Here is a 20,282-nt window from a genome sequence, read left to right as displayed (position 1 = left end):
AGAGCTGTACTTTACCGTACATTACAGCATCTGCATAATAGCTGCAGTTTAGCTACCTCAAAATATTAGCAGGGAAACAAAGTCTCACTCTTCCCTGCTACTTCACAGGAGAGCACTGAACGCTTCTGGTGAGACAGACAAAAGCAATAGCAAACAACCAGTGTGATCAACTACCATTCACATTTTACTCCACGGAGTAGTAATTAGTCATTTAAAAATACACAAAATCCATGCATGTGTTAAACATGAAAGAAGCTGTCCTGAGAGCTAGATGCTCTGAGATCACATTTCAAAGCAGTGCAGCATCATTCTGTTAATCTTTTGGGAAAACCAGCATGGATATTCTGCTGCAATGTAATTAAGGCAGGAATTCCAGCTCCTCCATTGTGACCTTCACAGAAACACCAGGGGTCAAGAGTAGCAGCCTGTACCCGGCTACAGTGCCAATACAGCCATACTATAAACAACCTCTTGCAACGATAGTACCAACAAGTTTCAGGGAGGTAAAGGGGGGACATGTAGATACACTCAAAGACACACTGCCACAAAACAGCTTCTACCACAAGTGTAAGGGAGAAGTTGTTTTTCTAAAGGTAGTTGCAGGAATTTCACTTTTACTGTGTAGGTGCAAAAAGCCTGACATATTTACTTTCATGTTTTATTCTCAACAAATATCCATGCTTATCAAAACAGTAATTAAAGACTTGCTTTCTTAGAGCAATGTTTAGTGAACAAAACGAAGCCAAGGGAAAGGCGACTTCTGGCTGTAACAGTGAAGTTCTACACAGAGAGCGAGGGTTTGGAGAAAGTGTTGGGTTTTTTAGCCCTGGTGAAACCTCATGGGTACAGGCAAAGCTGCAGCCTGCAGTGACAATGCTGATTCTCACCCTTCATACTGCAGCAGTCATGCCCTTTGTCCCCAACACCTCCCAGCAGTGACTGACAAGGACTGCAGCAGTCAAAGGACAGCACGGACAGGCAGAGTGTGTACGGTGGGAATGGCAACACTCAGCTCTGCAAAGGCCCTGTCTGGTGGAAACTTTAACTGAACTCTACCCAGAATGCTTGGCATAAACTGTCTGGGGTGGGCCAACATGAAATGAAGAAAAGAGATAATCAGGTAGGCTTTTTTCTCATTCTTACCCTCTGCAATCTGAGAACAGTGAAAGAGGACACCACCTAGCAAGAAGGTTGCTAATTAATTCCTCCTCACCCAGGCATTGCAAAGCTTCTAGCTGCAGAGTGCGTGCTTACCTACGAATGAGCACTTGATAGCATTTTAAGAACTGGCTTCATTTGTTTTGAAAAATGACATTAAAAAGACACAGTCATCTCTAGATTTTTCTCTATCAGCAGTGAGAAAGAGTGAAAGTAAAGCACCATTGCTGTTGCCTGACTAATTTTCAGGGCACCAACTTACCGTGCACAGCGAGTTTGGTGGGAGGTCAGCATGCCAAAGGCATAGATGCTTTCAAACATATAATGAGAGGAGATCTCATATCTCTTAGCTGAACAAGTTTCCCTGAAATAAACTATTTCTGAACAAGTTGTAACAGGGTAGAGATGCCTTGCTGTAAGGGCAGGACCAGAATGCAGTTGCAAGTGACATGCCAGTTTAAGACATGGGTAGCTAACATACTTTTAAACCAAGGAAGCCAGACTCTGTTAAGTGTCAGTTATCTTGGATCAAAGGTTAAAAAAAATGCTGCTTGGATATAGCACTAAAACAAGACATGAGCCACACAGAAGAAACAATGGAAAAACATTCCACAAAAAGAGTTAAGCACACTTTTCACACTATGGATCACAAGCATTCTGCAAAGACTGCTCTGTTAGTACCAGCACAACACAAATAACAAAAGTACCAATAGCAAAAGTCAAAACTCTGGGCTGTGATTAGGCAGATACATCCAGAAGTCAAGTATTCTCTAAAACATCTGCACTCAGCTGCAGCATTTTAGAGTAGCAAAGGGACACCACAACCATTAAAAATGTAAGTAAAACATCCACCTGCCTGAACATATGTTTCATTCATCCACCGTATGTTTCTCCTCTTCATTCTGTTTATGACTGAGATGTCCCTGATTTTAGCTAGGACAAAAATCATGGAGTTTCTTAAATTATTATTTTTGGTTTATTTTTTTAATGAGGAAGGACAAGCTATAAATTTGTGCCACACCCAAAGCACCTCTAATCTCATTGCCCTTTTCCAGTCACATCAGTAGCTCCCAGCACTACTTCTCTTCATCTTTGCTTTACCCAGAGTGAAGCAGGAGCACCCAGACCACGTCTTCACAACTGCATGAGTACAACTGGGCAACAGGCCAATTGGACAAACATAGGCAATGGAAACAATCTTTTTATTTTGTGTTATCACCCTCTAGATACACAGAGCTCAATGCACTGGAGATGTGCAGCCTAGCCAGCTGTGCTTTCTCACACAAATTTTTTATCCCTTTGTCCTCACCCTTTGCTTTATACCCACCCACACAGCAATTTCAGCCACCTATTTTTCCTTGGAAAAAAAAAAAAAGATTACAGTTTCTGGTCTTACAGCACACAAATTTCATTGAAATTTGAGAAGCAAGAATGCTCTACTTCATTTGAGCCTGAAGACACCTGCAGCTCAGTCTCAGGTGAGCAATTCAGAGCCAACAATAAGAATATGAAAATGTCAAGGACCAGGTACTTCCTTGAAACAAAACAGACTTTGTTCTGGGCAAACAACAGGAATACTATTTGTTCTTTCCTTTTAAGGGAGAGACCTTCTCCAGAAGATACATCACTCTAGGTAAATGAGTCCCTCTCTTCAAACTCTTTTCTGACAAACTGACTGGCTTGAAGCCCTTCTTTGGACAAGAAATCAGGAAGAGGTCATTTAAAAGACCCTGAAGATGCAGCAGGCTGGATCAAGAACACTGATGTCCAGAACATAGGCTGGATGAGCAGCTGCCCTCTGGTTGATTACCAGGCAATTTCACACCAAGGCTATTCCATCTGAAGAACATTACAGAGAACAAAAGGCATAGGGACACATTTCCTATTACATACTGTTACTTCTTCTCAAAAGCAATAAAATGCCCCGGCTTTGAGTGTAAGAATGAGGGCGAGTCCTTCTGTACTTGGAATAAACACACTTGTGCACATTCCTTCCTTTCATGCTGTGTACATCTCTACTTGGCATTGCAAGCTGTTGCAAGATGACTCAGCTTGTTACTGATTAACATCTCACCTTATGTCTTTTCTGTGTGCTTCGATCCAGCACTTCTCACATCCATCAGGCATCCTGACACCATGCATTTCTTTCCATTTCGCCCTCAGGTGTACCAGACAGACACGAACTCAATAGCCCAGAGTCACCACGTACCACCAATTTTCTTCTCCCTTCTCCAGAGCACAAACCCCCCTTCTTCATGCTACACAGTGCTGCAGCACAAGCCATTCACATCCCCAAAGGCACTGCAGGCAGCAGAACAGGGTTTGCCACACCAGATTTCTGTGCCTTCCTTTCCTTCCATATGGAATCAAGGAGAGGTGTCAGGTGCCTGAGAGATACTGGCAGCTCAGACACCATGCAATGCATCATCCATTTGTTTCTGGAGAGCAGGGCCTGGCCTTCCTGCCCAGAAAGGGTATGTGTTCCCCACATTCGGGGTGGGAAATTACTTTGGGGTGACTGAGAAATGTGGTACTTCAAATCAGAGAGCAGGAAAAGAATGTGTAACTTGCTTTTTGGGTATGTTTCACCCAAATACAATTTTTATAGGAAAAAAAACCAATTGGTTCCCAAATATTGAAGAGAGTGCGTCCATCCTTTATAATGGGACTGTTATCTTGAATAGTCATCTAGAGCTGTGTGCTCTCATGGACAAAAGGAATCACCACCCCTCACCCTCAAGAAACTTTCTTGTAAAAGCTTCTGAAGAGTGATGTTACCCAGCCACTACCTCACTGCCTTGCACCCTGACCTCCCCCCTCCCACCTTCTCCTCAGGCATCAACACAACTTTACTCAGCTTTATTTCCTTACAGAACACATTCCCTAGCTGAAGACCACCTCCATCTGTGCCTGCAGCTCATCCTTCTCCCACCAGCACTGGCACCTGCACAGACACGTACACACACCTGTCCCAACAACAGCACCCTACCTGTGTTCTAGGGAACAAAGGAATCCCAGGCACAGGATCTCACCCCTTCTCTCACTCTACTCTCACAGCATGGCATTGCCAATAAAATATTTGCAAACACAGACACACAAGCTGAGAACACTGTCAAGCCCTCCCAGCGGTTCTTACTTCACTGCATTTTTGCGTGGCACAATGAGCACCTGTAAACCCTGCAATTCCCAGAAGCCCTTAGAGCAGTGCACAGGAGAAGTCATATGTCCATAGTGTCACAAAGCCTCCAAAGGCCAACATAGTGCCAAGTGACATGCAACTGGCTTTCAGAAACAAAGGCAGAAGAGGAGGCAAAGGGAGGAGTTCACTGTCAACACTGGAAGTTTGTTCGCTGCTTTCAGAATTGTATCAGGAGATGAGCTAAGAGACCTTCTGCCACCTGCATGCAACTTACTGGCACATCTGATCTATTTCCAAATGTGATCTCTAACAGTCCATGCAGGCTGCTCTGTAAAATTAGCAGTGTCAACCCCAGTTTTATTCGGGTTAGAGCCAAAAATCACTCCTGTGCAAAGATCACTCTGTCCCAATAATTATCAGACAATATTTACATATGCATCAAAGCTACAGTTTGGCAAAAAAAAGTTAATTCACCCAAGAGTGCTTTGATCCTCTGACAAATCATTTCCTGATTAAAGCTGAAACAACAAAAAGGACTTTGGACACTAACCAGCTGTCACACTTGTGTTGTGAGCTGGCACTAAATCCCACAAAGCCTGGGAGGAAAGATTTAGGTGGTGGGAGGGGAACAAACGGTCTATTTGCATTCACAGCATGCGAGAAGTTCCTTCTGGAAAGGCAATTCCTTTTCTTGCTGCCTTTCTGAAGCAAGCTAACAGAACAGGGATCCATTAAAACTCATCAAAAGGAAAGCAAGCAACTGCAGGACACTCTGGCAGTACTGAAGTATTGCAAAACTTGTTGGATGTACTACAGCTGGGGGTGTTGTGTGTTAGAGGAGTTTTCTGTTTTGGCTTTTTTTGCTTTGCTCTCCAGAGGATGTTTAGAAATGGAAAAATTTCCAAATGCAATGACCCATTCGACTGAGCTGAATGAGACAAAAACAAAAAATGAGCTTAACAAAGATCTGAGCTGCAGCTGGGAAAAGTGAGGGCAGAGCTGAGGTTTAGTAGTATCTCCTTTTTTCCTACTAAAATGAAGCTGGACTGTTGTACTCCTAACCATAAAAAGAGTCCTGATGCTCGCAGACTTCTTTCAACATTGTTCATCAGATAGTCTCTCAGTTATTAATATTTTCCCATGCTTCTACTGGCAAATAGAACATTTGACAATTAAACAGAAACGCAGCTTGGGGGGTTGCAGATTAGAAGCATATTTTGCTACATAGTTCTGGTATGATGAACTCTTAATTAAAAAAAAAAAAAACCAAACAAAACCCAAACATTATTAATCCAAGGTGTTGAAAGAAACAGTCCACAAAACTAAATAATTTCATCCAAACTTCAGCCTCATTTTAACTGATGTATTTTGTTACCAGGCTTTGAGAAATTGAGTCTACGGTCTCATTAAATCAATAGGCCATAATACACAAAATAAGAGACTGATTAACTCTTTAGATGCTCTTAGTATGTTGGTGTTTATTAACTTAGTTTTACTGGTGATGTCATACAACTGAACTCCTGAAATCTCTCCTTGTGACAGGCTGGTTACTTTTCTATTCTCTCATTTAAACAAGTTTTCTCGGCAGTCAACTCTCAGATGTGCTGCTCGACCTGCCACCTGTCTACTTCCAACAAGATCAGTATCTTCAAATTTCGAAGCACAAAGGGACCAACTTGATAAAACTCATGCCTTGCACTTTGAACTGCCTAACACCAGATCCAGAGCTGACATTACTGCAAGCCTTTCATAGGGCTCTGTTGTGATGCAAATAAAGTACAATCCCCAGACACAAAAAAGTCATTAAACCGGAATTAGGAGTTATAAGTAACTGGCAAGCTGAACGAAAAATCTGGGTTAAGAGAAACACCAAAGAAAGATCTACAAAGAAAGTGGGAAACGGCTGTTGACAATTACCCTTCAGCAAACACAAGGAAACAGGTAGGGGACCGCAGTGCTCTGCAGCAGCAGCTTCCACGGCAGGCTCAGCCGGCTCGGCTTCCACAGCGTGAGCTGGGCACTCACATCACCCTTCTCCCCCAAAGGGGACAGAGTGTGCCCTCCAGCCCTGCCTGCTCAGTGGGCTGAGCGCACTGACAGCATTTTAACTGAGCAGCTCCGGCTCAGCTCGCCGGCAGACGCCAGCTCTGTGAGTGACCTGGAGCCAAGGCCAGCCAGGCTCCCAGCAGCTCCCCAGCTGCTGACCAAACAGGGAATTGAGCAAACTGGGCAACAGCAAACACTCACATGCTATTAGGTCAGGAGTTAAAATATCTCAATGACCTGCAACTTCCATCATGAACAAAGGCTGATAAAAGCCAGAGCCTTAGGGAATACAAACTCATCTACAAAAAACCCATCCAGGCTTTGATGCAATTTCTGTCATTTGAATAGACAGCAAGACAAAAGTAAGGAGGGTCTTCCTTCGTTCTGAAGAAAAAAAAAAATTAGAAGTCATGATGTAAAATGAAGTTTTCAAGAAGGGATCAAGGAAATGGATGGATCTAATGGATCCTTCCTAGACATCAGAGAGAAGCTCAGCATATCAGTATAGCAAGACAAATACTGCCCCTTTTTTCGTGGTAAGAAGCCATGAAGCCAGGAACCTCTTTGCCTGTAACTCCATCTTCAACATCAGCACTAATCACCTCATCCATCAGCACCATCCAACTTGAGTCCCGAGTGGGCCATGCAAGATGAATTGCAAATCAATCATACAGCACAACAGCCTTCTTTTCACAGCAGCAAAACGTAATTCATACATAGGAATATTGCCAACACGGACTGAGGCTATTCTTGACCCAGAACGTATTCAGTCCTCTTACAACCAGCTGTGAATTAGCATATTAACAGTGAAAGGAAATCAAGAGATCTGTTTAAAAAAATCATACATAAATCAGCCTAGAAGAGTGTTCACAGCTAAGAAAACACCAGATTCCTGCAGCAAGCAGGAAGAGCTTAAAAGAGCATGGGTCACAGCCCATGGCCAGAGGAGAAGGCAGTGAGGTGGCTAATCCACAGCCCCCACTACCCAGCTGCAAACAGGAGAGCTCACTACAGCGAGCATGGCACATTTGTGCTGTGACCCCTAGCCACTATCCCAGGTTTATCCCAGGTTGTGTTCTGCTGAGAAGATGACAAAAATGCAAGTTCTCAGACACTCGGGGACAAGGCAAGGCCATGCCAACATTCCTTACCAGAAAAAGTTCTCTCTGCACACTGCCAAGAAGAAGTATGTATACCTTTAATTAGCTACACAAACTTTCTTTGCAATGCTGAGCCTTGAACTTGGTACTAAGAATAGTCCAGTATATCTTCTTTTTTTCATTTCCAAAGTAGAACATTTTGTAAGACTGCAACAGCCTAAAAAGTCATGCAGTCACCCACTGCTACAGTGAGAGGCAACTGAATCTTTTTTTTTCCCCCTCCACTTCTAAGGACAAGAAAAGGAATTGCACTGCTGGCTCATTACTCCTGCTTCTGCAACAGCCTCACGAGACAAAGTTCAAAACTAGCAGAAATTTGGTGACAGGCTGAAAATGTGAAGCAAAGGACAGTTTCTCAAGAAAAAGTTATACTTGTCAGATTAGACAGCAGAGCCTGAATTCTGTCAGAGACAGCTCTTTCACTTCTCCTTTTTATTTCTTACATTATCTTCATGGTGACCCCCCCCCCCCCCCCCCCCCCACTTTCTGTATTGTCTTAGAGACTTTGAACAGAGCAAGCATTCAGGGGCAGGGTGAAAGAGGAGGAACAGGCATGACTTGATGGGCACTGAACAAAGTGCGCACTAGATAGAAAAGCTACAGGAAATAAAAGGAGTCCGGAGAGCTGAGACAGAGGAATAGCAAAAGCATGAGAACAGCCAAGATGCTTCACAGACATGTCTGGGCAAACATTCAAGGCCATGAGGTAGAACTATCAGAAGCCAGGAGTTACATTATGCTTCTTTGTACTCCAGTAAAACCTACCCTGAACAGCTCCAGGGAGGGATCCACAGGCAATACCACAACTTCCACTCAGTGACTTACTCAGAGATGGGAGAAACCAGCTGTGTTAGACATCCAGGACTCCCCTAATCCCTCTTAATCAATAAGCAGCTGGTAATCAACCTGAGTTAAGATGAGGCAATGGGCACAGATGGGCAATGAACTCACAAGCTTAGACATGAGGGTGGCTGGCCAGCACGGACTAGTTAGTGTTGTGCATCTAACATGTTTAACCTCCAGTATCAAACCCAGTATTTCTAGCAGGGTATTTTAAGACTCTTCATATCTCTGCAATGCAGTCAGAAACTTTCTGGTAACTCTCAGAATTATTCACCTAATTTTCCAAAACCAGCAGGAAGTTGATTTCAATTTTTCTGAGAAGACTGTGCTGAAACCCTTATCACCATGGCTATCCTACTCTAGGCACATGATGTTCTCTTTATGGCAGGCTAAGCAGGTGGGCAGAAGTACCAGTTCAAAGGTATCTGACTTGAATTTACCTCCATATTCAAGTCAAAACCACTTCAGCCATGGTCAGCCTCCTTCTAGCAAAAGCCAGGATAACATACTTCAGTTAAATCTGTACCTGAAAGCCACCATTGCTTTAATTAGATTCAGCCAAATCCAGGTCTTTGCAGTCTAGACATGGTTTAGCAAGTGCTTTTATGTGAGTAATTCATTGAGAAAGAGCACATGTTAAGTTCTATCTGGAGCTTACCTCAGTTTTGGCAAAAAAAATAGCTGGATTTTGACAGGCCTAACACAGCTCAACCTAACTATTCAAGCATTGGTCCGAGGGAAGATTTTATTTGACAAAGAAAGGAAAATGTTCCTCCTTGGGCCAAATGCTTTTCCAAAGTTTAGCCAGCCACAAAAGGTGTTTCCATTCAGAGCAAGAGCAATAAACAGGACAATTTTGCAACACAGCACAGACATGAATCTTGGAGCAATACAGAATACATACCCCATGCCTTACTCCGGCCCCTCCTGCAGTCTCTGTAATACTCTAGGTTTTAGACAAAGGTCCAGAGATTAATAGAAAGGAAAGAGAAAAAGCACATATGGAGTAACTACTGCTTCTGACCTGTGGTACATCTACACTGGTCACACACATATTTACAGCAACTTTATACAGGAATGTCAGGGCAGCCTTGTGGCTTGACAACTTCTGCACTGAAATCAAAGTGATGAGATGCTCCAGCTCCAACAAAGTCAGTTTGACTAAGCTTTAATATAGGTACAAACGGCTGTTGGCTGACAGAAAATTGTTAGTGCTCCTAGCTGTGTACAAATACATTATAACTATTTTCTATTTCTCAAAGAATCTCTGGCTTAGCAGTAGTAAAACATGGCAAACAGCTCACTGTTTCTGAAGACAGGATGTGCAGGAAAGTGCCTTACATACCCAGCTGGTTCTTCCACAGGGCAACACCAGTATCCCAGGCCAGACAGTCCTTCTCCTTGCAATGAGACTCTCTCAGCACTGATGAAAGACTAGCTGTAACTGGACATTGTGGTAAAAGAATATTAGACAGTTCAATTAACAGTTATACTTGAATGCATCAGCATGCATAAAATAGCCCATAAATCGTGTCATTTTCACTCAGAGTTAAGACAATTGTTATTTTCTGAAACAAAGTCAGGAGACAACCCTGGCTCACTTTTGTGATGCAAATTAGCAAGTCGCTTGGAGGAAGAGGTGGGGAGGAAAAGTCTTTTAATTAACATTACAATGAAACTTCCTCCCTACACAAGAGTCACAGACACCAGCTCCAGTGGTGTCTCCTCCAGGACCCCAGCATTCTCCTTCAGCCCGTGCACAGCCAAACCTCTGGCTCCTCACTGCTGCATCTGCCATGTCACTCACTTGCAGTCACCAAAGAGACCTTGGTGTACCATCCAGAATAGCCACCAAGCGTGTTAAACAAGGGGACATAAACTGCTGCTCTTCCATGAAGATCTAGCTACAAGGAAACTTGTTTTACCAAGCAGGAACAGCATCCAAAGCAAAACACCATCCCAAATGAAATTCGGCTCAGGAATGTGAGCTATGTGGGCAGGAGGGCTCTGATGGATATAAAGGGAGGACAGGAGCAGGCAGGCTGCTTTCACAACAGTGGTTTTCAAGCCAGAGCAGAGGACCAGCTTAGCCACCTCCCTCATCCCACTTCGTGCACGGCAGAGCTCGGGAATGTGAGCAATGCGGACTGGGGGCCAGGGGGCTTCGCTGCCCGGGAGAGAGGGATGGGAGGGGCTACCAAGGGGAACAACACATGAAGACCAAGAGGCAGCTGGGGTTGCTGAGGAGCTGTAGGGCTCCTTTTAAGGGAGGGGCAGTCTGTGGAAGGGTCAAAAGGCTCAACTGCAGGCTGTGAACCAACAAAGGTCCCTTCCTGTCCCAGTCACCCTGCGCTTGTGAAACAAAACTACAAATGTAGCTTTGCAATAAAACTGTCATTAATCTCTACCCCTTAAAACAAACTGCAGGCCATCCTGTTTTTTTGGCTAGTTGTGGGCATGAAAAATATACCAGCATTAAGACTAATAAATCCATGCACCTAACACTTCCTGAGCCAGAGATTTAATATTCAGCTGTAAATGCACAAACCTTCTCTGCCCCAGGCCAACAAAAGATGGAATTGCTATAGGTAACAGCCCTGAAACCCTCTCAAGTCTGCTTCAACCAAAACCAACAACCCCTTACAATGTGAACAATATTCTGTCAGTTGTTTATTTATAAGATTCTTGAAGAACTCCATTTTATTTTGACCACATTTTCTTGATCCCCACATCCCGGTCCAGCCACTAGGTGACTGAGCACTGCCTATCTGGCTGGAGCAGCAGCCTCCCAGGACGTGCACCTCCCAGCGCTGGGTCTCTGGAGTGAGCACCGACTGCATCTCCTTAGCACGCCTACCACATAACTCGTGACAGTCATGATGTGTGCACAGATACAAAGAGGGGTTTGTTTTCCTTAAATTTCCTCAGTAAGAAGGCTCCCGGCAGCCACTAGTATTTTCGTGTGTGTGATCCTGCTACATTGCTTAAAAACACGGCAGTGGGCACAAGCAGCAGTACTTATGGGATGAAAAACTGCAAGAAAAACACTAAGGAGACTAAGACTCAGTGCTAAATCACAGATGGAATCAGGATCGTGGCAACTTCCACTACACACATCAGAACCCTTGTTAACTCAAAAAACCCCCATGCATAAAGCAGCCCATAACACTACAAGAACAAAGTAAGAAGCATTCATCAAGTTTGTCAGCCCACTTAAACGATGCTGACAAGATACATACACTGCAGCTGACCATGCCTACGTAATTTCCAGCACCTCTTTGTTTCAGAGAGATTTCACCTTGGTCTTGCAGGTGATTCTTCGAATGTTACTGACTTGTCATGGACAGAAAGCTGCCTGAGAAGGCTGCTGGTAAAATCTAAGTTGAGAAAATGGTCAGTGATGCCAGAGTAAGACTATCATTCATCTGAGGAAAGAAAACCCTTCAAGAGCTTATCAGCAGGAAGAAAAAACAAGAAAGCAGCAACTTGAAAGTTTAAGAACAAGTTCAGCCCCACATATCAGGAAGGAATGGAACTTAAGCTAAAAAAATCTCTTCTTATATTGCATTTTCTGAGTCTTAAGATTAGTCTGGGAAAAAGACTATTGTTTTAAAAGTGAAGTTATTAATTGAAAAATGTGAAGTGTGGTTTTAAAAAAAAATACCACAAGGCAGCTTAATTCTAATCATGTTCCTGTAAATCCAAACTGAACACCTGAAAAGAGCCAAATGACTTTCAATGCCTTAAAAAATGGAAGAAAAAACACCAAAACCTGTCTCCCCTATTCAGGAAATCTAGCATTTCACAGTTCGGTTTGGATTCCCCCCCCACTCTCTTTTTTGATTTATTTGTGCAAAACTAGGTATTATGAGCAGAGTTTAGAGCAACTTCAAAACTTACATTTCTATTAAGTTCATTGTGAAGCAGCTTCAAAACTGAGTAGAGGCAACTGCTTTTCATTCAGCAAGCCTGAATTTTCTGTTGCAAGCAATTTTCTGTTGCTAGACTCTACAAGGCAAAGTGCTACTGCTGAAGAATACAGCAAGAGAAGGACTCTAAAAAGTCACAGGAGGCTATAGAAATTCTGCTTCAATATAGCTGTAAAGTCCCACCTTGGTTAAGTTCCATGATATTCCACAACATCCAGATCAAGTTTTGACAACTGTCCTCTGCTTTGTTAGGATTTCTCCAGCCATTCTGCACCACTCTTTTACTTCTGCTCTCTTCTGCACTTACAACACACAGAACAAAAAAGCTAAGCCTGGCCTGCCAAATTACTTCTGCTTCCTGTCCCTGTTTGCCCCAGAAACCCAATTACAAAGTTAACTCACGCTAATGGAGCCTGAAGGGACGTGCACTCACACTCAGCTACATGACAGGTCTCAATGAATGAACAGCCTGATTTTCACCCTGGTTTGGTATCTGAAATGTAAACAATGCACTTTAAAGTTATCTATTGCAGAACGGCAGGTACCTCTGGGTGTATCTGTGGCTAATCAGAGTGAAAAGTCAGATTCCAGCATGAGTCATTACCCAGTAAAGGACTCTCCTTAAAAACAAAACAAACAAACAAACCCCCCCACAGTGGGGTTCACCCCTGATAGAAACACCAGTTTCTACTCTGAAGAAACAGCCAGCTAAACGAAACATCTCTTAGCAGGTATTTTGCTGCGCCTATTGAGGTAGGTACACCCCGGGAAAAAAAAAAAAAGCAAAGCTCTGCTCTAGTGCAGCCCTCCAAAAACTGAACTGCAGCGGGAAGTAGAATATATGTTAATGTATCAGTCTACTAACACTGCAAAGGAACACTGATGAATTGAAACAACCTGTCTACTGACAGGTGGGTTAATAACAAAGCACTGGTCAGAAAATACCAACAACCTTAAATTGCGTTTGCCAAGCTGCAAAACTGAGAAGACCTACCAACTCTTTCATTCTGCTTTCTCTTCTGTTGGAAGTCTGGAAATTGGGAGAAAAATTCTGCAATATTGCTTCATTTAATAACTAGGCATCAGTCAAGTGCCCCTGCTTTTGTCTCACGATCAGTATCTTGACTGTCCTTTGTTACTTTTCATATTCTAATTTTAAAACACTCAAAAGTGTCTACGTAAATAAAGAGAAAGATTCTCTAGTCCAAACCTAAACATTACTTTCCCCAGTCACTACACTTCTTCTCAAATTCTGTCTGGAGAAGTACTGAATACCCACATAAAACACTCATGTATGTATCTTTCTTTCCATATCCAAACTAGATTAATTTAGTATAACCCTCAGAGATCTTCTGCATATGCTGTGATGAAAAGAGCATCATTCACAGAGATTTCACTATTGTCCGAGGTCCCTGGGGGCTTTTTGACACAGCTGTTCCAAAACAGCTCAAGAATGAGCACCATCCTTTTCTCATTTAACCGCTCATGAAGTGAATGAAAACACTCTGATGGAAGCCCCACCACGCACGCCATGTTTATGCACCTAAACAAACACATTCAACCTCTGACATGGTCTCACTTCAGGGAAGACTTCCAGCTGTTAACTGGGAAAACAGTTGAGGTTAAAAAAAAAATTAAAAAAATATAAAGGGATCAGAATAGCTCGGGGGAGATAATTAGTTTAGTTTTAAATAGATAATTAGTTTAATTCTAAACTAAACTCAACATGTTAGTCTTTGAGACTAACAGGTTGCAGGCTGGTAGCTGATGAGTAGAAAGTGCAAGGCGAGGAGCTCTCCCAGTCCCACCCACAAAGCAGGGCTTTGACGATCAGTGCTCCTGATCCTCATCTACCAAAAAGGTTCTAATAGACCAAATCCACATCACATGGGTTTCCAACTCACAGGCTCGGGAGGCAATCACAGCACCATGATTTCATGCCTGTTAATTTCTGATGCATCCCTGTACTACCGCTGAGGCTTCTCACCCTCTCATGCTATGTTGCCACAGCCCGTGGGACAGTCTGCACACATCAAGTAGCCGGGGGCAAGGGGAGGGGGGAGGTATTCCAGCACATCTGTTTCCAGCCAGATCAGTGTTCCAATCGGTTTTGTCCCACAGCCACATTAATATTAGCACCAACAGAAAGAAGGTAGCAGCAAAAGTGTGAGAGAAGAGCTCACTGCTTTCAGCCAGGCACAGGTTTTCTGCCTGGCTGCAGCCCCTGTAAAGTCCCTGTGGCACAGGCAGAGTCAACAGGAAAGAGCCAGGAGGTGTGGAGACTGGCACAGGCGCTGAATAAAACAGAAACATTTCTGGCACCACTCGGCAATTCGTGGTGCAAAATCATCTGAGTCAATCTGGGCAGCATCCTCCCCCTTAATAATGACACTACAAAATTGGGAAGGGATCAGAAATACTTACAAATTGTGAAAGAGGCTTCAAAAAGACAGTTCAATCTTTAACAGACCAAACCACATTATTTGGAAGGGGCTGGTGAATTATGTAAAATAATAGATAGCGCATAAAAGCTAAATCAGTGTTTGTCCTTATGTCAAGAAGTGCTGATCAAGCCATACAATTAGGAGGCTGAAATGTGTGCTCACATGCTACAGAACTCATTGTCAGTGCACAGCAGCCATAAAGAGAGACCAAGAGAAGGACTGACACTTGTGTGGGTAACAGCCCTGTATGGAAGCTAACTTGGGAATACTACCTGAAACGTAAAAGTAAAAAAAGTAGGAAAAAAAGTCCAGGGACTAAGAGTTTAAAAGTCAATGTTAACTATTTACAGACTCATACAAGACATACAGGATTGATTAGGCCTCATCAGTCTTAGATGTATGGGTACCTCACACTGGATAAAAACCTCTGGTACAGAACCTCTCAACCCAAAGCAGCCTTACTAAGGCTAGTGCCTTGTTCAATAACCAATATTTTGACTGTTTGTATCTTCTTGGAACCCTCAGCAGCAGTGCAATCGGCTCCTGCCAGGGCACTACTGTTTCATGTAAATGCACTGAACTTGTTGGGCCCAGAAGATGGCAGACCAGTAAGAAAAAGCAAGGTCCTTGGCATGAGGAAAGGGTACATCTAGATAAGGAAGAACGCAACAGTAAATCCTTCTAGATTTCCACAATCAGCAGCTTAGGGCATCTACAGGCAGGAACTTCAGAGCACTAGCAACCTAATACAACACCAGGCCAGCACAGACCACCATTCCATCCCCTAAGTGTGGCGGCACAAACATTTGTCCCAGAAATCCACTGAGGTGTCCCCACTGCCCTCCTGGACACCAACCACCCCCCAAAACCACAAAAAGCTGCTGTAGCTCATGGCATACACAGCTGCAGAGAAGATGGAAAAACAGATGTATTATGCATGTAGGAGAGTTCTCTCACTGACACTTGTTAGTCTTGATTTCTGTGTGAGACACAGCAACATCCCAGTGCTCCAGGACGGCACAGACATCTCTCTCTGCGTGAGGGATGGGACACAGCACTATCCCTGAGCCCCAAAGCAGGCTGGGACAGCCCCAATGCTCAACATCCTCCCACCATCCCCTTCACCAGAACATTTTCTGGAGATGGCTTGTTTTAGGGAAAGGTAGTTACAACCTCCAACACAGCAGGGCAGGTATCTGGGTCTACTTTTGGCTCCTGCGTGCAACAGGAAGCCCATACATCAGAAGAGTATGTGAACAGTAGCTGGGCTTTTGAAAAGACCAGACTCAGTTTGACAACGCTTATCCACAATTAAGTTCCAACTGATCTTGTCCGACTCCTCTGTCTTCAGTCTACTCACATCTCCAAAGAATTAAAGGGACATTGAAAACATGCATTCATGACTCATGTTTAATTGCCAGCTATCCTTCCTCAGTACAGCTCTAATTAGAAATCAGAAACACATTTTTGAGCTCAGAAAAACACAAAAAATTGGCATTAAGTGACAAGGGAAACCTGTGGGAGTGCTTTAAGTCCAACAGGATGTCACCTCCTAAGTTATGCTTTAGCCAGACTAGTCATTGGGCTTAATACAGGGTTAAGAGCCCAGAGTCTGCGGCAGCCTAAAAGAGAGATCAGATGCTCTTGCCACCCCTCCTGAAAGACAGATTTTTTTTCATTACTATCAAAGCTCAGAAAGCATTTCCCATGTTCACTACAGCACCCTACAAGTTATTTCCTTTCTTCTTCATCATGGACAACTACACCATTAATGGTGAAAAAGTGACTATCACCACATACATCTTTCTGCTTTCTGGAGTTTGCCAGGGAACCTTTGTCAAAGTACAAATATAAACATGGCCTGAATCACTATTCAGATTTAACCACAAGTCTCAACACTACTGTCATGACTGCAGATACAGTTTCCCAAAGTAAAATATGTGGGCAGAATTCAGAATTAGAGAACACACTAGATAGACCTTACAAGTATAATTCACAATACAACACTGCCAGGAAAACATATAAACTGAAAAAAATATCAATTATGCCAATTGTTAATTCCTGACATGTATTTATTTCTCTTCAGGTACCAGTCTTTTGATAGCTGGGAACAGTCATATAATTTACATGTTATTTCCCCTCAATATATAGCCTCTATAATGGGAGCAAGAGACAACTGTGGAGTGTCAGAATTGACAGCCCTAAGTAGTTTCCCTTGAGATGCCTAAATGCCTTTTTACAGCACTGCCAATTATTCAACCATGCAAGCAGATACTATTAAGATACTTAAAATGAATCATTTCCCACTAGACTCAAACACATTATAAACCTCACCATAAATCTCAATCTCTAGTCAAGATGAACTTATTAAATAATATTCATAAATATTGTTATTTCATAAAGGCTTGTGAAATATACAAAAGGTTTATAAACATACATTATTTTTAGATATTTTTATATTTAAACAAAAGACTTCTCAAATAAATTCCATAAAAAGTTACAGCTGGCATTTCAAGTCATCTGTAAACTACATTTACTGCATCTTTAAGAACTTAGGTGGAATCATAATTTTTTGGAAGTAGTTCGTTGCTACTTCTTGTTGCAATTCCACATGAACTCCTCATCATCACAACATGAAAACCTAGTCATCAGCTTAACACGTCATCTTGACACAACCCACAAAAATTTTAGATAAAATTCATACTTGTGCACATACACACAAGCTTTCAAGCTACTTTCCAAGTATTATGTTTCTTCCCTTTCTAAAGCGCAGATGAGAATTTTTGGATGGATAAACAGTACAGGCAGTGATGCCTGAAACATCTCCTTTGGCCCATTAGACAATTCCATTAGCTAAATGACTAGGGAAAAAGCCCTTCATCTCCATGACCTACCACTTCAACAGGTGCTGACACCACAAGAAAATCTGCAACTCTCCTCAGTTAACACCTAATGTTTTAGCAACTAAAAGCATGATCAGATGCCCATTCCCGACAGCTCTTCAGGAGCTCTGCATCATTTGCAAAACTGACTCTTCATTTGGACGTTTTCATTTCACTTTCACCATCTATTATTTAGACATGCAGTGCACTGCAGAAATTGAGACAAGCTGTACCAGAAGCTTACAAACCTAAGAAAACTGCTAGAGTGAGAGAAGGCAAACAGATACTGAGGGGGAGCTACTGGATCAACTCATCTCAAAGTGAAGTCATTTGTGCTACAAGAAATATCTCCATAGCAGGTTCTCCCAAGGAGGTGGTATTTATAAAGACACCTAAAACCAGTTCACATTCAGTTTTCAATCAAGGCTTTCTCCAGTGCAATTTTGAAGTAAAGCCCAATCTTAAAAGAAAGCAGGTGTGCACAAATTTAAAAATTAAGACACTAGGGACTCCTGTATGGGCTGGAGTGCTACAGAAGTTGTCACCAAAATACACTTCACAATATGAATTTCCTTCTAGTTAGATTGCTAGCAATACAAAGGGAAAAACCACACTGTGATGTCAGACAAATGAAACAGAGTCAAATGTAACACCAAATTCCATTAAACACATGGACAGCAAAGCTACAGATTTTGAGGCACACAAGAGCCTGTATCCACCTATCCTTAAGCCCATACTCTGCCACAACATGGAGTTGTGCCACTGCCCCTGGCACTGGTGTGACCTCCCCATTCCCCTGTGTGGAATGCAACAAGTTTCCCACCCCACTGCCCCACACCAGAGCTGCAACCTCTCTCACTCAGACCCAAGAGAGGAGGACACAGGCTATCCTGTCATATGACAATATTTCATCTCCTCTTGAGGAAGAAGTTTCGGGGTAGAATCCTATTTCATCTAATCACTAATATATGGCAAATGTTCCCAGGCAGAAGAGAAACAAGACTTCAAAAGTACTGCTTGCAGCACGGATTGGACTCAGCCCTACTCCTGTCTGGCAGTACCACTTTGCCCTACTGGCACCCACTCCCTTTGGAAAACAGACTTGAAGACCAAAGCAGCACTTCTAAGGACTTGACACACCACCTGAACAAAAATGTCAGGGCTTTCTCTGCACATCATGAACACTTTTTAAATTAGTTTGGCCTTTCTAAAATTCACACATTAACCCCGATCAGCCTCCTCTCACTTTTCTGATATTGTCCTTCTTTCTCAACAGACACCCACACAACGTTTAATAAGACCTAGTCACTCTGACAGAAGGGGTGAAATAAAAGGGTAAGATACAACCGATATATTTAATCAGCAAATTGTCATGGTATCTTTCATGGCTTGCCAAGATACAAGGCAGTCAACTATGCTACTGGTATGTCAGACGGGCTCAGCTGCTACTTAAATGTTTGAAAGCTTTGATTTAACAAAAGCACATTACACCTGACCTTAACATAGGTACAAAAAAGTTAAACTCAGCTTGGTCTTATGTGTAACTCGGGAACAAAGCAGTCACAAAAAAGCCACTGTCATTACTGAGGCTTGTAATTACATCTGGATCAGTTTTTACACGTAAATGTGTATCAAGCTATTGGGTCCCACAGCGTTGTTTCAGAAAAAGTAAGACTGTTTTCAAACACTTCAGGATGTCTATAAGAGTTTGTGAGTTGGGTTTTTTCTTTTTTCGTGAAGAGCATTCGTGAGATTCGTGAAGAGCAGCCAAAGTTAAGGCACTTTCATGTACTGAGCATCAAAGCTCAAGACCTTCCCCTTTTCCCATCCCCCTACCCCCCAAAACATCTCTACTCTTTTGAAGTGCCGGCTCACAAGTTAGTGACGGTCCATTTAAACAAAGCACCGGTGAACACCGCTCTCACGTGTGACCCATTGCACCCCTCCTCTCCCGTGCCCAGGTACTTCCCACCGCACCTGGCAGCGCCTCCCTCGGGGCCGGGGGAGCCGGGCAGGGTCGCGGCTTCGAGAGCGGGCGGGATGCGGCGATGCACGGAATACGCGCGTCCGCGCCTCGTTTGGTATAATCCAGCATTTTTAATCAAAACGGGGAGGGAGATCAACAACTCTTCGCGACACACTCACAGACCGGTCCGCCGGGACCGCCGTCTTCCTACCAGGGTGGGCAGCGCCGTGGCTGACCGTCCGCTCCCCGCTCCCGACAGACCCAGGCGCTCCCCCGGGGCCAGGGAGAGCTGCGCTGCTCCTCTCGACGAGAGCGACAGCAGCAGCAGCTTCGCCGCCGCTACGCTTGCCGCTTGCCCCTCGCCCGAGCGCCCGCGTCCAGCCCATCCCAATCGCGTCCCCCGCCGCTCACCTCCGGGCTCCGCGTCCCGGCGAGGAGGTTGGGGTGCGCTCCGGTGACCCCGCAAAACTTCAGCTCCTGCCTCTATCCCCGCCTCCCTCCTTCCCTCCCGCCGCGCTGCGAGTCCACGGAGCGCTCCGGCCCCGCTTTGTACCCGGCGGCGGCCGCACTGCGGCTGCGCGCTGCCCAAAACCAGAGCGGCGCCTCCGGCCACCCTCCGGCGCCGGGCAGGGCTGCTGCCCCCCTGCACCCCCACACGGCCCCCCTGCACCCCCACAGGGCCCTCCCGCACCCCTGCACCCCCACACGGCCCCCC

General features: G+C 44.0%; 1 protein-coding gene across 5 annotated transcripts in view; it reads right to left on the bottom strand.

The window, feature by feature from the left end:
• The window catches only part of KANK1 (KN motif and ankyrin repeat domains 1), a 129,979-nt gene extending 109,912 nt beyond the window's left edge, over positions 1 to 20,067 (bottom strand). For 2 of the 5 annotated variants that reach the window (XM_054517913.1, XM_054517914.1), the window contains exon 1: positions 9,692 to 9,790. The gene's annotated coding sequence lies outside the window, so the exon portion shown is untranslated. Of the gene's footprint in view, positions 1 to 6,214; positions 6,264 to 9,691; positions 9,791 to 19,978 lie in introns of those variants that run through there. The other 3 variants (XM_036403177.1, XM_054517911.1, XM_054517912.1) reach the window with 3 other exon arrangements.
• Positions 20,068 to 20,282: the final 215 nt, after the last annotated feature.

The sequence above is a fragment of the Molothrus ater genome, chromosome Z (genome assembly GCF_012460135.2).
Source record: "Molothrus ater isolate BHLD 08-10-18 breed brown headed cowbird chromosome Z, BPBGC_Mater_1.1, whole genome shotgun sequence".
In the NCBI taxonomy this organism is placed as follows: domain Eukaryota; kingdom Metazoa; phylum Chordata; class Aves; order Passeriformes; family Icteridae; genus Molothrus; species Molothrus ater.
Note: the sequence above shows the minus strand (reverse complement) of the source record. Positions and strands in the feature narration are given on the sequence as shown.